The following is a 17816-nucleotide window of genomic DNA, read 5'->3' as shown; positions in this document are numbered from 1 at the left end:
CTTCCACCTCATTAACCCTTGTCGTTAGGACTTCTAGTTTGGATTGCATCTCATTCAACTGATTTTTAATTTCTGCCTGATTGGATCTAAATTCTGCAGTCATGAAGTCTCTTGAGTCCTTTATGCTTTTTTCTGGGGCCACCAGTAGCTGTATAACAGTGCTTCTGAACTGGCTTTCTGACATTGAATTGTAATCCAGATTTTGTAACTCTGTGGGAGAGAGGACTGTTTCTGATTCTTTCTTTTGAGGTGAGGTTTTCCTTCTAGTCATTTTGCTCAGTGCAGAGTGGCCAAAAACAAGGTGTATTGGGAAAAGGAGAAAAAGAAAGAAGAGAAAGAAGGAAAGAAAAAGAAAAAAGAAAAAAAGAAAAGAAAGAAAAAAGAAGAGAAGAAAAAGGGTAAAAAGAAAAAGAAAAAGAAAAAGAAAAAAGGGGGGAAGCAAATGGAAATCAAAAAGCAAAAACAAACAACAACAAAAAAAACAAGGGGGAGTATCCTCTGATACTGTATACTATAAGTCCCTTGACTTCCCTGGAACTCTCCAGTACTGCTTGGACTATAATTTGTTTTTCCACTGTCAGTCCAGCTGGTCTTCTGGGGGAGGGGCCTGCTGTGCTGATTCTCAGGTGTTAGCACTTGGGGGAGCTGCTCCGCCCCCTGCCTGGTGCAGGTCTCAGTGGGGGTTGTTTCCCCCGTGAGGCCCCAGGAGGAACAACCCCAGTGGCGGGGCCAGCTCTGGAGCCCTAGCGTCAGCCCCCGCAGTAGCTCCAGAGCTCTCCGTCCCGTCCTCAGGGCCTGGAGGCTCCGGGGCGGGGCCGCTGATCTGCTCAGCTCGGGGCAGGAGCGTCCTCTCTGTCCTGGGCCCTCCCGGCCTCTGCCTGTCCCGGGGGAGGCCGGATCCTGGGCTGTGTCCCGGCGCCCTGTGCTCCGGGGCCTGCGCTGGTGGATTCGCGCTCCCGCCCCGCAGCCCCCTCCGCGGAGCCGCCGCCCGAGCCCCTCCGAGCTGCTCCGGTCGGCCCGCCGTGCGCGCTGCAGCCCTTAGGGAGCTCGGCGCACTCTCCCGGGGCGCAGGTGTCTGTTAGTGTCCCCGGGAGCCCGAGGGCATCCCCGCCCTCCTGGGTCCTGCTCCGCCTCCCTGCGAGCCCCTTTCCCCCGGGAAGGTTGGTGCAGCTCCTGCTCCTCCGGGACGGGGCTCTCCTGTCCTGGGGACACTCGCCCAGGCCTCAGCCCGGCTCCTCGCAGGGCCCCTCCCCCTCGGAGGCCTTTTGTTTCTTTATTTCTTTTTCCCCGTCTTCCTACCTGGATAGAAGCGCGGACTCTTCTCACTGTAGCGTTCCAGCTGTTCTCTCTTTAAACCTCAGGCCGAATTCGTAGATTTTCAGGATGATTTGAAGGTGATCTAGGTAATTTGGTGGGGACAGGTGATTTGGAGACCCTACTCTTCCGCCATCTTGCCCCTCCTCTATTCTTTCAAATTTTTATTTAAATTCTAGTTAGTTAACATACAGTGCAATATTGGTGTCAGGAATAGAACCCAGTAGTTCACCACTTACATATGATAACCAGGGCTCATCATAACAAGTGCCTTCCCTAGTACCCATCTTCTGTCTAGCCCATCCCCCACCCACCTCCCTCCATCAACCCTCTGTTTGTTCTCTATCATTAAGACTCTCTATGTTTGTTTCCCTCTCTCTTCCCCCTCCCATATGTTCATCTATTTTCTTTCCTAAATTCCACATATGAGTGAAATCATATGATATTTGTCTTTCTCTGACTGATTTATTTTGCATAGCATAATACTCTCTAGCTCTCCATCCATGTCATTGCAAATGGAAAAATTTCATTCTTTTTGATGGCTGAGTATTTAAAAATCTTGGATTTTTAATGATATCTGTGTTATGAACTTCTGCATAAACATTATGATCAAAGAACATAGTTTTATGACATTAATCCTCTGGAGTCCTTTGAGGCTTCCTTTTTCCTAATTCATATTTTATTTCTGTAAGTGAATAATGTTCATCAAAAGAATTGGTATTCTCTCTTTGTTGCATGTATGTAAAGTTTTATTTTATCTATTAGCTGAAATTTATTATTGCATCTTTGATATTGCTGCTTATTTGTTTGTTTGAACCTTCAGTTTCTGAGAGTCATAGGTTAAAATATTCAGTTATAGTTGTTAATGTATGTTTTTCCCCACAGTTTTTTAAAAAAATTTTGTTTCAAAATTTTACTTAAATTTTATTTAGTTAACATATAGTGTAATATTGGTTTCGGGAGTAGAATTTAGTGATTCATGCCTTACATATAACACACGGTGCTCATCACAATACCTCTCACTGATTTAGTCATTTCCTCAGCCACCTCCCTCCAGCAATCCTCAATTTATTCTCTACAGTTAAGAGTCTCTCATGGTTTGCTTCCCTCTCTCTCTTTTTTCCCTTCACCTATGTTCACCTGTTTTGTTTCTTAAATTACACATATGAGTGAAAAGAAATCATATGGTATTGTCTCTCTGACTGATGTATTTTGCTTAGCATAATACACTGTAGCTCCATCCATGTCATTGTAAATGGCAAGATTTCGTTCTTTTTTTGATGGCTGAGTAATATATATGTATATATATCTCACATCTTCTTTGTCCATTCATCATTCCATAGACATTAGGGCTCTTTCCATAATTTTGCTATTGTGGATAATGCTGCTACAAACATCAGGGTAGTATGTGCCCCTTTGAATCACTATTTTTATATCCTTTTCTCCCAATAGTCTTAAAATCTGTTGTACACCTAATGATGTACAGGTCTTCCTCAATTTATGATGGGGTTGTGTCCTGATATAGCCATTATAAGTTGAAAATATTCTATGTTGAAAGTGCATTTACTACAACTAACCTACTGAACATCATAGCTTACTAGCCTGGTCTACTTTAAACATGCTCAAAACGCTTACATTAGCCTACAATTGGAAAAATCATCTAACACAAAACCTATTTTATAATAAGCTACTGAATATCTCATATGATTTATTAAATATAATGAAATGTATTGAAAGTGAAAAATAGAATGGTTGTATGGGTACAGAATGGTTTTAAAGTGTATCATTGTTTACCCTCATGATTGTGTGGCTGACTGGAAGTTTTAACTCGATGACACTGCCCAGCATCGTAAGTATCATACTACATACCACTAACTGGAGAAAAGATTAAAATTCAAGGTTTGAAGTGTAGTTTCTACTGAATGCATACTGCTTTCACACCATTGTAAAGTAAAAAATCATATATTAAAACATTGTAAATGGAGGACTGTGGACTAAAAATACAAGAGTAAAAATTGACATAATTATTAGAAGAAATGAGCAATGGTAGTTGCATATTTTAACACATTTCTCCATAATTGATAGAACAAGCATAACAAAAACCAGTAAGTATATAGGCAAACTGGGAAAAAATTTAATAAACTTGACCTAATGGAGACATGTATCTATATGCACCCATATCTGTATATCTATTTCCATACCTATTCCTGTATCTATACCTACATCTACATCTATGCCTATATCTACTGGAGAGTGTAATTTTTCCCAGCACATGTGTAACATTTACAAAAATTGACTATATTATGTCCAGAAGGCAAGTCTTGACAAATTTCAAAGAATTGAAACCATACAGAGTATGTTCTCTGGCCACAGTGGAATTAAGCTAGACATCAGTAGCAAATGCTAACTAGAAAAATCCCCATATTTTGACAATTGTCAATTTAACTCATAGATAAAAGGAGAAATCATAATAGGAGTTTGAAAATAATTTGAACTGAAAACCAATGAAAGTACCAAAAAGCAAAAGTTTAGGGATGTAAAGTAGTAATCAAGTGAAAGAGAAGAAAGTTTGACAATTCATGAGCTAAGTATTTCCTACCAAGAAGTTAGAAAAAAGACAGGAATATCAACTCAAGAAAATAGTTCAGGAAAGGAGAAAAAATGAGTGGGAAATATCAGAAAGGGAGACAGAACATGAGAGACTCCTAACTCTGGGAAACGAACTAGGGGTGGTAGAAAGGGAGGTGGGCGGGGGTGGGGGTGACTGGGTGACGGGCACTGAGGGGGGGGGCACTTGATGGGATGAGCCTTGGGTGTTATTCTATATGTTGGCAAATTGAACACCAATAAAAAATAAATTTATAAAAAAATAAAAATAAAAAACAAAACAAAACAAAAAAGTAAAATCTTTATGTTAGATCCTGGCAAAAAAAAAAGAAAATAGTTCAAAAATTAAATTAAAATTAAAATTTGATATTAAAAATTAAATTTTGATATTAAAAATATAAAGTACTCAGGAACAACTCTAATATAAAATGTGTAAGACCTTCATAGAGAAAATGATGGACAATGGGAGACATGAAATAGGCCTGAAATAAATACAGATGCCATATTCATAGATTAAAAGATTCAATATTATAATATGTCAATATTCTCCTAATTTATTGATAATTCAATGCAAATGCAGTAAAAATTCTAATAGATTCTATTTTGTGAAATTTATCAATCTAACTTTAAAATTTGCATAGAAAAGCAAAGGTCCAAGAATAATCAAGATAGTTCTAAAGAAGTTGGTAGAAGAATTTACTTTGCCTAATATCATTATAAGGCTATAATGATTAAGACAGTGAAGTCCTAGCAGGACGATAGATAAATACATCAATGGAAAAGAACAGGGAACCTAGGACATTTTCACTCCAACCTGTCTCTGAATGATCTCTTCATCTTTAGGCCTTAACTGCGCCCCAGTTATTTGCTAAGGATATAGGTTACCCTGAAGTCACAGCTTATCCTGAAGTCCTTTCCAGTGGAGGCTTTGTTTTCCCAAACACCTTGTACCTTAGAGCTGGAAAAAAGATGGGTCTTCCTCACTCCCATGTTGTTTCTAGGCCAAATAATATCTGCCTCTTTTGAGGTTTATGCTATTTTGCTATGTCATCTATGTTTCTTCATGCTATCATCCACTGGCTTCCTAATTGTTCTATCTTATCAAGGACTTGGGAGTCTGGCTCATGATCTTCCTCTCCACACCATCCCATCATCTCCCAGATGATTTAAACATCCATATTAACCACTTAACAATTTAGACTTCTCATTTCTGTGAACTTCTCTACCTCATACTAGCCACGCTCTCCCACAGACATATTCTGGTTTATTCTTCACCAGAAACTACTCTACCTCTGAGTACATACGTTAAAATATCACAGATCACAACCTCCTAGCCATTCTGCTCTCTCATTCTTCTTCTACGTCTCTTCTCTGATCTTACTGAGGTCTCTGTAGCTTGATATCTCTATTTCCTGCCTATCTGTCCTCTCCCTCTTCTCTTTCATCTCCTCATTGATTTGGTTCAGTGAAAGTCTCTTCTCTACTTTCTTTTCCTGTTTACATGTAGACTTACTAAGTTGTTAACACATCCACTATCACTTATGTTCCTATAATAGCAACATCTCTTGTATTTCCATATCCAGTCATGGACCACATACAATCAATTATTGATTCTAAATTCTATGTACTTCTCATTGTGTCTTCTAATACTACTCTCAGCATTTCTCACATAAATTTTGCTATAGTCTGTAATACATTGTTGCCCTTTGATCCTTTCTTCACAGTGCTTCCAGAGTGATACTTCTAAAACACAAATCATTTCCCTAATTGAAGCCTTCTAATGGCTTCTCATAGCCTTAAAGGTAAGTCCAAATTAGTGACTCTGGTATCCAAAGCTCTTTCTTGCTTCTTAACTCATGCCTCCTTACCATTCCACCTCTCAAAATCCTTTGGTACACTCATACTGAAACATACCCCAAATGTATAGTACTCTTTCATGACTCTGATTTTCTTTGAACATGGTATTCCCTCTGCTTGGAAGTCCCCTTTCCCTTTACTACTTCTCTAAGTACCTCCTCATAATTCAAAACTTAGCCTTCCTCATACTCCTGTGTGCTCACTTTGCACTATTATGACATCTATCCAACTGAACTGTGGTTATTTCCTCCACTAGTTGAGAGACTTTTTACCACTAGATTTTGAGCAGCTCTGAGATCAGAAATCATGTCTTGTTCTTTCTGTTCCTAGTTGTGAGACCAAGACCAGGATACACAGTAAGTGTTTTTTCTCTCTCTCTGCTATAGCAGTAGCTCACACTTATTGAGAGCTTACTTGAACTATGTGCTGTGCTCAATTCACTGACTCCTTTACAACCCTGAGGATAATAATTATTATTATCTCCATTTTACAGATGAGGTGCTTGACTTCTAGAGAAGTAAACAGAGTTGTCCAAGGTCATATCCCTAGTGGCAGAAGCTAGGATTTGAACCCAAGAGGGTTTTTTTTAAAGATTTTATTTATTTATTCATGAGAGACACACACAGAGAAAGAGACAGACAGACAGACACAGACACAGACACAAACATGACACAGACAGAGGGAGAAGCAGGCTCCATGCAGGGAGCCCAATGTGGGACTCGATCCCGGGACTCCGGGATCATGCCCTGGGCCGAAGGCAGGCACTAAACCGCTGAGCCACCCAGGGATCCCTCAGTAGATGTTCTTGAAATAAATTTTTGTTGGTTGAATGAAGAAATGAACTAATGTGGTCCTAATTATGCCTTGGAAAAAGTAACACAATAGTTTTTCCAGGTTTTAGAGACTTTGTTTCTCACAAGACAGAGCTTAGTCAGAATAAAACCTCTTATTTTGTACCTCAAATTAAATGTGAGTCAGCTAGATTGCTGTTAAGGCTGTCCAGAGACCAGTCATCTAGATACAGCTTGGCAAAAGACCACCTCAAAATAAATCCTTGAGTTTATCAATAAATCTTTAGAGAGCAAGAAACAAATTTGAATTCTTGGAAATCTGAATAGTTAGGATATATGATGGAGAATGATATAAAGATCTGTGCAGTTTTGGGCCTCGGCAGACCAACTCCTCCATAGTTTATGATACACCAGATAATGCTACTTTGTCTAAAGTAGCTTCAATGTCATTGACTTTCCTCAGCCACATAATAAGGGACCAAAAGCCCAGCCTCACTTAAAGACAAAGTTATTAGCCCGAGTCAGCTGTAAGGAGACTAGCAAGGTAGTCTCTTAAGGTAAAGAGTCAGGAAAAGAAAAGAATTTTAAAGAAATGCAGTCATGACTGGTCATTACCCAGAACATAGAGTAGGAAAAGATTAGGTGGAAGTTGGCAACCTTTACACAGGGCTGGCTTTCCAGATTTTCTTTCATTCCTTTCCCCAAACCAGGGAGTTAAAGACAGCAGTTTTTCTTTTTTACATTGGGTGGGCAAAGGAAAAGTTGAAAGAAGATACAGCAAGGGGAAGCCTTTTTCTGCCTTCTCTCATTGTAGACCTGGATCAGGCTGGAGGTTCCCTAAGGCTCCACTGTGCCCTCCCCCCTGCCACATCTTCATTGGACCCAAGATCCAAGCCACAACACAAGGAGTGGAGTACATGGCTCTTGTACTGCTCCCTTTCCATAGTCTCCTTCAGCTCTTCCTAATGGCCATCAAGGACAGAATGGAAACAAGAGGGGCCTAGAGCACCTAGGGAAAGTCCAAAGAGAGAGACTGATTGTACACCTTGCCAGCTAAAGCTAACCCAGGAAGCTCAGCTCTCCCCTTCCTGCTCCTCTGGAGCTCTCCAACCCTTTTGGATGCCCATATGACAAATCTTGACTGAAGGACAAATTCTGATGGATGGGAGCCCAAGGATTGGTTGGAGACTGGAAAAAATTAGGCTCCAAGCTCTGGATGCTTCCTGGAATCAATCTTGGGGGCTGCTTCTAAGTTTAGGGGATTGGGGTGGGGAAAACCATGAAAGGAACAGGCAGAGAGCTGTATTGGCTGTTCTGTTTATTGCTATACCTCCAGCATTTAGAATTGTTCCTGGCACATAATGGGTACTCAACAAAGTATGTGATTATTAATTGACTGAATGAATGGACACATGAATGAAGAAACAAATGACTATAAGAAAGAGTAAGACTTCAACAATAAAGATGACACAGAGAGCAGAGAAAGGCCAAAGCTAGGGCTACCAAACAGATTGGTATTGCTAGGTATACAGAACTAATGGAGCCTTTCTGTGTAATTCCTGAATGATATGCTTATTTTGTATGCAGTAAGTCCACAAAAGTTTCCTCACAGGAGTTTCGCATGCTCAGAGTTGGGTTTTAGAGTTTAATTTGGCATTAATATGAAGAATGGGCATGTGGGGAAAGAGATGAAAATAAGAGAAAAGTTAGGATGGAAAGTATGAGCAAAAGTTCAGGCAATAAGTAGTGAAGGTAATGACACAAAGTTCATGAGTGGAACATGGAACATATAGAGCTCTTATCCTCTGACATCAGGAGTGCAAATTGGTACAACCACTTTGCAAGATAATTGGCATCACCTAGTAAAGTTTAACTGGCAAGACCTGATGACCTGGAAATTTTGTGCATAGGCATATACTCTAGATCAGGGTTGCTCAACTTCAGCATTATTGACATTTGGGGCCAATAATTCTTTGTTCTGGATTCTGTCCTGTGCACTATAGAATGTTTAGCAGTATTCCTGGCCTCTACCCATTAAATGCCAGTAGTACCTCCATAGTCATAACCAAAAATGTCTCCAGAGATTGACAAATGTCCCCCAAGGGGACTAAATTGCCCCCCATCGAGAACTATTGTGGTAGAGATACTCTTGTACGTGGGCATCAGGAGATAAGCATGAGAAGGTTCATAGCAGTATAATTTGCAAAAGCATAAAACTGGAAACAACCCACATGTCTATCAATAGGAGGATGAATAAATTATGGAATTTTCATATAATGAATAACTAGATAGCAGTGAAAATTAATTACTATAGCTATATACATCAACATAGATCAATTTCAAAGTTGGGAGAGCAAAGGAAGAAGGAAAAAAATAATATAAAAAGCATGATTATATTTATATTAAGTCCCCAGTGGACATAAAAAATAACACATTGTTTAACAGAACATACTAATAAAGTGAACTTATAAAGAAAAGCAAGAGAATGATAACAAAATTCAAGACAGTGGTCTGGTAGGGAATGAGGAGTAACTCAGTGAGAACACATGTGGGCTTCAGAGGCATTGATTATGTTCTAGTTCTCAAGCTTGGTGATAGGTATACAGGTTTTCATTTTATTATGATGCATACTGTTGTGAAAGCAGCTATTCCAAACCTGCTGCCTTTCTTTGGGATTGTCCAATTACTGCCCTGAGCATGGAACATTCTTCTCTATGAAATATAGCTAACTTTTGGCCTTGAATTCTTTCTTACTAGAAGAAGAAGATGACTAGGGCCATCAGGTCTTGCCAGTTAAACTTTTCTGTATTCTGAGTATGAAGTGAATGTCCTTGTACTGCTTAAATGTGAGTGTCATATGGCACCTGGCCAGCTCTAACTAGTACATCCGCCCCACTGTGGGAAATGGACAGGGTCTTAACCTTTCCCAAGTGTGTGGGTGGAAAGGAAACTAGCCTTTTTCTAGAAAAGGCATAAGGTTTTCAAGGTTGAGGGACTGAAGGACTCGCTGAGCACAGATTTTACCCACATGAAAATAGAAAAACCCACAAATACGCAGATAAACAGGAAATGCAGGAAATGGCCCTGACCTGATATGGGGATGAGCGCTCAGAGACTGAGAGAAACCTGTAATATTAGAGCTGTATCAAACTGCACAGAGCAGCAAGTCTAACTTCTGAGTATGGACATAGGAGGGGGAGCAGGGCCCAGGGAGAAAGTTTCTCAGTTACCCAGAGGTAGTGCTGAGGTTAGAGCCATACAGACCTCTTACTCCAAGCTCAATGCCTTTGTTCTAGAGGTTAAGTTTCCCATCAAAAGCCATGGATATTGCAATTCTGAATGTTAAAACAGGAAGTAACCTACGATTTTGTAGATTTGGTAAAATTCTTCCTTTATACTGGTGAGAAAACTGAGACCAGAGAAGAGAAGTAACTGGCAAAATTTACATACACCCAGGGTAAGCAATGGGGTAGGGAAGATGAATGTGAGGTATGGGAGAGCAAGGATGAGCTGGGCCCCACAAGCATGGGTTAGAACCCACAGGATAGGCTAAAACCCATCTTAGTTATTTTTGCCTTTGCCTTTGATGATGTGCCTTTGCCTTCTGCCCTGCAGAGGTTGGATATTTGGCCCTTTGTCATTAATTAAACATATACCTGGTCCAGAGGTCAGAAAATTTGAAACAGAGTCTAGAGGAAGGTGGAGGATTTGCAGGCTTGGGTACTGTCTTATGTCAACAAGGTGAGTCAACAGGTAAGGGACAGTGTATGTAAGCTACCAAATGGTGGCTGCTTCCTTCCACCATCCAAATCTCTCATAAGAATCTCTTGTGGCCTATTGTAACCTACGGGAAAGGTAATTCTGTGAAATGCAGTTAAGTTTAGCCAGGTTGACACCATTATGAAGCCAAGTGCTATGTGAAAACAAAGGTGAGGAATACCACCTGATTGGAAGAGGAAGGAGATATAAGCCTAGGAGGCATTGATGGGAGGTATGGAATATGTTTGGGAACCAGCAAGTAGTCTAGTTTGTCAAATACTCGGGTTATATGTAGGAAATATGCAGATATTAACCTGAAAAGGGAGGTTTGGAACAATATTAAGTGGATCTTGAATGCCAGAGTGATGAAACTAATACCATAACAAGTGGACAAATTATTGAAGTTTTTTGAGCAGCAAATGGCATATTTGGAAACTTAATCTGTCAGCAAATAAAGGATGGATCAAAGGGAAGATTCTGGTAGGACAAAATCATGGGGTAAACAGAAGACTGTAGCTCATTTCTGCTTTATTCCAGCCTTCAAGCATTAGAGAGGCTTGAGAAGGAACAGGAATTGCTCAACTTCTCCATGGCACTCAGTTATCAACTCTTTTCTATCTGATCCTGCAGGCTCTTTGGTCCTAGTCACCAAATGCTCTCATCTCTCAAATATTCTTCTCCATATTATGAGCTTTTGCAACTATTGTTGGTTAGTCTGAAAATGAAAGAGGCAAGGTTTTCCTGAGAGTATGGGTGCCCAGAGATGAATCAAGGGGTTGTTAGAAGCTGGCTGTATACCCAAACCAATTAAGCTCTGCTTTGGGAGGTACAGATGGACATGTTTGCAGATTAGGGGGAAAGAAGATGAAATAAGCCTCCTCTTGGCTTTAGACATTGCAATAACTCTTCAGTTCTCACTTTAGTAGGTAGTGCAGAGCAAGCATCTCACCAGTGAGTCCACCACACTTGGTATGTGATTGAAAAGTCCAAGCAGATCAGTACCCCAGCCCCAGCTCTGGAACTTGGAGTCAGAGCACCAGTTCCAAACAACCACTCTTCCTCTTAGACCCTCAGTTTCTTCAAGTGTAGAATTGAAGTAAAAAGTAATCCCTACATTGCTTACCTCAGAGCTGCAGTAAGGGTCCTGTGAGATGGCAGCTGTGAAAGTACTTGGTAAACTGTAAAGAGCTGAGTCATCATTGTGGTTATTATAAAAGAAGATCTTTACTGGGATGAGCAATGCTGTGGAACTAGTAGTGCTTAATAAAGAATTCCTGGTGATGCTGCTGCAACTGAGCATTTGGCTTATGAGAAAAAGAATTACAGTTGGAAACAGAAACTGGGTAACTTTCATTGTGAAGTAAAAGTAACACAGAAGCCATCAGTACAGGGACATGGGAAAAGGGGTCCCTCCTGCTGACTTCATTACCCCTTCATTCCCTCTTTTGGATGTCTCTCTTTTGAGCTTTTCTCCTCTCCGTTTTTTTAATCAACTGAATTAATCTCATAGCCTACCTCTTGAACCTCTCTCCATTTCACCTTTCCTCTAAATTCATTCTCATTCTCATTTCTTTTCTTTGTTTATTAAACTCTCCCCTTTGCTCATCTTTGTCTATTTATCTTTAAATTTTACTCTTTTTCTGTCCTTTTCTCTTTTTCCCTTTCTCTCTCTCCCTCCCTCTCCCCCCCCCCTCTCTCTCTCACACACACACACACACACACACACACACACACACACTTAAAACCAATAAACCAATTCTTTCTGCTGAGAGGCTCAAGGAGAGCCTCCCAGCCAGTGTTGCTAGGCAACTGAGTATCACATGGCCAGCCCCACATTTTCTGTCTGCTTCTTCAGAATGCTATTGCTCAGACTCTGTACTATATAGCTCACATTGAGTATATCTGAGTAAAGAAAGGGCTCAGGTGATACACTTACGGTTGGCCAAAGGTGTCAGCTTGCTTTGGGGTATCTAAGTTGCTGTAAATATAGTAGGAAGGGGAGGAAAGCTAAATAAATGAGAACTACAATAGGATGTCATGAGTTCTTGCAAACAACTCTTCAGAGTGGGGGGTTCTTGTATCCATGGAACTCCTAGGTACAATATGGAAAGGCTACAGGTACTGTATATCCTCATGTAAAAATCAAATATACTCAATTGACTCTTGTTATTGTGAAAGTTTATAGCTTTTATCAAATTATCAAAGGGAGAAAGTCTTTCCAGGAAGTTCTTACATATATTTCCAATTCCTATCAAGTTATCTGTGCTGAATGTTTTCTATTGCCCACCTCCATACCCAAGATTCCTATTTCTACATCCTGCTTTGATTTGCATGTGCTACTTCAATGGATTCCCTTGTCCTGTGGCTTCCAGGTGGGTCCAGCCAATGGGAAGTGCTAATAGAAGATTAAAAAGAGGGGTTGGAGAAGAGTTAGGACAGAGCCTCCTCCCTGCCAGCTTGCCAGAGGTTTGTTGTACTCCTCAATTGAAGAGCACAGATCATGTCTTGAAGCCTTCTCCGTTTAGCTACCATCTACCTCTGGGCTCTGGTAACTGCTATGTCCTCTTGCCCCTTCAGGCTCAAGGACAGTAAGGGCTCTGGCAGTTAACATTTCCAGGGAAACTGGTTGGTGTCTTTAAACCATGATCACACCTCAGTAAATATTAAATTTTATTAAACTCTCCTCAAATGATCCAGTTTGAAAGGGTTATACACTTCCTATAATAGGACCCTCCTAATAAATGGAGTCTTAAAAAATTAAAAGGTGGAGGCAAGAGATAAGGATTTTGAAATTATCTGCAAATAGCTATATAATTCTCTCTGAGATATCTTCATGTTGTTCTACGAAGATTCATTGCCAGGAAAAGAAAAAACATGACTAAGTTTTATGGTTCCTAACTCTGACATAATTCCAATGGATCAACTGATGGTACTTGCCTCCACAACAATGACAACTTCAGATTAAGAGGGAACCTTATAGCAATGGGTATTTCAACACTCTCGATTCCATGGGTTTTTCTCAAGACAGTTTTCTCATGCCACCTTGCTCAGTTGTTCAGGAGTTTATGAGGGTCCAGGACTGCTGAATAGTTATATCCAGGTATTACTCTGCTTGACAATTGATCAGTTGAGCAATGGGTTCCTTGGCATATGGCTTTCTGGTGTTGGCCACTGATGGAGTTTTCTTCAGTAAAGTCTCTGACTCTCCTCTACTTCTACTTCCGCCCTCTGACTCTACCCCTTTCCCTGTACTCTGTCTCTTCTTTTCTCCCCAGTCTGTGGAATCTGGGGCAGGAGAGAAAAAGTAGGTTACAAATGCTTCCAAAGCTTCTCTGTCTTACACCTGAACCTCTGGCTTTTGAAAAACTCAACAGCCAAGATTTAGACACCTTTTTTTCTCTGGTTACACTCTGACAACTTTCCCTAAAGCCATAGGTGACTCATGTCTAGCATCTTGACTGGGAGGGAGAGGGTCTTGGGGAAATTTTAATGAAGCACAGAAAAAGAAAATGCACAGGTTAATGTTTCAATACCTTATCTTGTCATGGTCACTTTATGTTGACTGTAGATGTCTTGAGCATTCAGGATCATTTAGACTTAGAAATTCCTCTTTTTTCTGAACTGGTAGCCTTTTTTGAATAAGATTGTGGAGGGTGGGCAATATGAAGAAAAAAACAGGGAGGACAAATAATTTCTGGGCTCTTCATATGTGTAGGAGGGTTTCATTTGTTTTCAATTAGCAATAATCGTGCTTTGGATAAACCTCATTGGCTACGATAATGCCACTGTGCAAAGCTGGAGGGTTTCATTTGTAATTGAGGATACCACTTGGGAAGTCCTTAGCAATCTATCAGACAAGATGATTTGATCCAGAGATCCCACTTTTATGAGTCAATTGAACATTTTCACATTTTTATGTTCCTGATTTCACATCTAACTGGTTGTTCTAGAGATATTGCAGTAGAGCTTGTAGCTGGCTAGTCATGTTCACCTAATGTAATAGAAAAGACCAAGATATTGTCCTGACAGTGATAAGCTGGTTCATTAAGTCTCTTGGGATTTTGCTGGAAAGGCTGGGAAATTACACAGCAAAAAACAGCATAATGCTGTATGCAAAGAGTCTTGTCTCAGGAAGAATGCTGTGTTCCATTTATTGCCTTTGTGCACCCAGACCTGATTATAGACTCCCTGGAGGTTTTACTTTGTGAACCATCTGGCCTATCAAAAATGTTTGAATAATTCAGGGATAAGAGGAAGCACTTGCCCATTTCTTACAGTAAATTGGCTGAGTATAGTAATCAATATGGAAGAATTTTTTTCAGTTTTTCATTATTTTTCTTAGTGCAATACCCTGGCTAATGACGTTTGAGATTGTGTAAGGGGGTGGGAGAAGGAGCAGACTGAATAAATACATCAGTTCCCCATGAAATTTCTTATATTACAAGTAGATGATTGAGTCTTCTAGGGAGCAGATGCTGGATTGGAGATATAGGAGTGCAAGAGGCTCAACATCTGTGAAAAATAAAAGAGGCATGAAGCATGACTGGGCTGGAGGCCCCTTAGATTTCAGTGCACATCTGACATAGTTTCAGCCAATCTAACAGAGAGCTCTGGAGCAAAGATTTCCCATTACAGGAATTCTTTGTTGGGCAGAAATGGCCAAGGCCTTGTTAGTCATTGGCTAGGGACTACCTAGGAACTGTGTGGTCTCCTTTCAAAAAGTGAGATGGATCATGAATGTGCTAATAGCTGGAGGCTGTCAGATAACTGCACTCTTTTCAGGTGAACTGCAAGTTCTTACTTGAAGGGAGACTTGAATGGTACACCTCTGTAGCCGCCACAATGATCTGCTGAATTTGGTAGTAGAAATGTTTTGGTTATTCTATTCTGTCATTCATCTCACTTCACAAACATTTGACCCTGTGGCCATTGAATGGCATGAATAACATATAAAGAAGCTTGAGCCTTCAGATAAGTAGTATGTTCTTTATGTAGCCTTAGTATGAAAGTGAGTCATTTGGAAGAGGAGATAATGCATATAGAGTTGAACTCTGTTCTAAAGAATTACAATGTCCAAGACTCCTAAGAACCAAGAGAATGCAGGATTCAGAATATCTTTGGAAAGAAAACTCCAAATTTTGTTAGTGTGGCAGATCCAGAGGTGAAGGCCTCTAAACAATCTTACCCATAGCCACCAAGAGTACTTGTGCCATAAAATGATATCTGTCCTATAAACCTGCCATTTATGGAACTGGTTGGAGCCTTAGGGACACTCAAAGTCAATATAGATAATTTCTCAAGTATTTGACCTCATAGTGGATAGGTGTTTCCTTGGAGGCTTTCATCCTAACCGTCTACTCTATGATACACTAAGGCTTTGGGGCTCTCTGCTGAGAAAAAAATCTTCATAATAATCTGGTTCCTTGGAAGACCATTTTTCAACCTCTGGGAGGCTTTACTTCTACTTATTTGGTTTCAGAGTTACCAACCTCTATGGCCCTTTCACGGAAACTCTACCTATGCCATCCCCTACTCCTAACTTAACATAACTAGTGTCAGTTAAGCTCCTCTAATTCTATGGTATTGTAATTTGTGCAGGCTCATTCCTCATAGTCTGACTCCTAGCCTGATGCAGAAGAACTTGGTCAACTCATTCCATATGGTATATGAAGACTAGAAATAATGATGGGCTAATATTATTGATGATACCTAATAATTATTAAGCGTTCATTATTTTCCAGGGGCTGTATACAAACACACACACACACACACACACACATAGTATATATAATTATTATCCTTGTTTTACATATGAGAAACTGGAGATTTGGTAGATTAACTAACTTGTCCTAATTTACCTCAGCAAATGAAAGGTAGAGCTGGGATTCAAATCCAGGCTTTTAATCACTACACTGATGCAGAGTCTGTAGGTCACCTCAGCCATATGGAGTGAATCTCTCTCTCAGAAGATTCAGGAAATAATAAAAGACGGAGTAAATAATTTAGATGGGAGTCATAAGACTTAAAGTTTAATTCTATTGGAGAAGAAAGATATTTGGACAGCCACAGAAATGGAGATGGCAGTAACAGTCAGGCAAACTAGTTAGGGAAAAACATGGTAAAGGGGAATTGCTCGTGAAGGAGTGTGCCTTAGCCCACAAGGGAATTCACTACAAGACATGTTCTGGCAGTCAGTTATTTTACTTCCTGCCTGGACCTAGAAGGAATGTCATTCCAAAATATGGTCAGCATACAACAGGGGTACCTGGAAGGTCCTAGTTATTGGGAACCTAGCTATGCAAAAAACTATGGCAGAAACCCAGTTCTAGCTAAGCCACAAATCAAGTTTTGAGGAATTAAGAATGATAAGCAGAAGCAAGCAGATGCTACAAGTTCAAGCTGGTTGGTAGGTAAGATCCAGAAACCAGAAAGTCAGAGCTTACAAGTAACCAACAACAACAATATGTTGGATGTTGATTCAAGATAGAAACTCTCTGGCCTCTGCTATTTCTATCCTCCCTTTTAAATCAGGCCTCCTAATGCCAGCAGTCTGAATTGTAGTTAGAAAACTTGCTGGCGATCCCACCCTTGAGTACAGAGTTACTCTCATGCTTCAGATATTGTGAAATTGTCAATGTGACTTTTAGTTTATTTATGTTTTACATATATCTACTATGATTTTAGTCATGCTTTATAGAAAAAAGAAGCAAATTCAGTGTTTTTTTTTTCAAATACAGTGCTTTTAAACTTTACATTAGGCAGAAATTCAGCCATCCTACCAATGTCAAAATGAGTCTTGGTTTTCAGTGAATTAATTCTTCACAAGAAAGATAAAAAAATACAACTTCGAGTTTACCAAAATTGAATTAACAAGGTTAAGAGGTTGAATAGAGCTAGAAAGAGCTCTAGAGCTAGAAAGAAATATAAATTTTCGTAAAAAGTAAGTTTTGTTTCAAAATATAATTTGAATGTAAATAGAACCAGACAGAGGATCAGAGTTGGGGCCATTGCAAGAGTTTTGAGGAAGTGCAGATTAAGCACTATTTAAGTTGGAGCAAGCATTTAGACTAAAGTGAAAAAACAACTTCTTTCCAACTATGCTCTCCCCAGAGAATCAAAGTGAATCTAGCCTCCTAGTTGTTCTCTAAGTTGGATCTGGCCATAACAACTACCAGGAAAGTACAAAAATCAGACCAAGAATTGGGCTTTATGTTTTGGGGACCAAATGATACAAAATAACAGATTCTGCTGACTTCTTACTGAATATCTCTTTCATTCTCTTTCTTGCCTTTCTTCCTCTTCTCTTTGTCTCCAGCCTTCCCTACTTCAACCCTTGACTCTTTGGTAATGAATCCGAGTAGTTGATACATTCTATTCCAAATGGCTTTTGGCTTCCTGGTAGTGATTGCTTTTAGCAGGCATCCTTCTTTCCAAATATGTGTCATCAATAAATATTTTTAGAAGAAGAGTGGATTGAAGGTTGAAAAA

At 40.0% G+C, this 17816-nt stretch overlaps 1 pseudogene; it reads right to left on the bottom strand.

The window, feature by feature from the left end:
• Positions 1-13956: 13956 nt before the first annotated feature.
• Positions 13957-14125, bottom strand: LOC129519020 (U4 spliceosomal RNA; annotated as a pseudogene).
• Between the last annotated feature and the right edge of the window lie 3691 nt (positions 14126-17816).

This window comes from Nyctereutes procyonoides, unplaced genomic scaffold (assembly GCF_905146905.1).
Source record: "Nyctereutes procyonoides isolate TBG_1078 unplaced genomic scaffold, NYPRO_anot_genome, whole genome shotgun sequence".
In the NCBI taxonomy this organism is placed as follows: Eukaryota; Metazoa; Chordata; class Mammalia; order Carnivora; family Canidae; genus Nyctereutes; species Nyctereutes procyonoides.
This window is presented reverse-complemented; position numbering and strand designations above follow the sequence as displayed.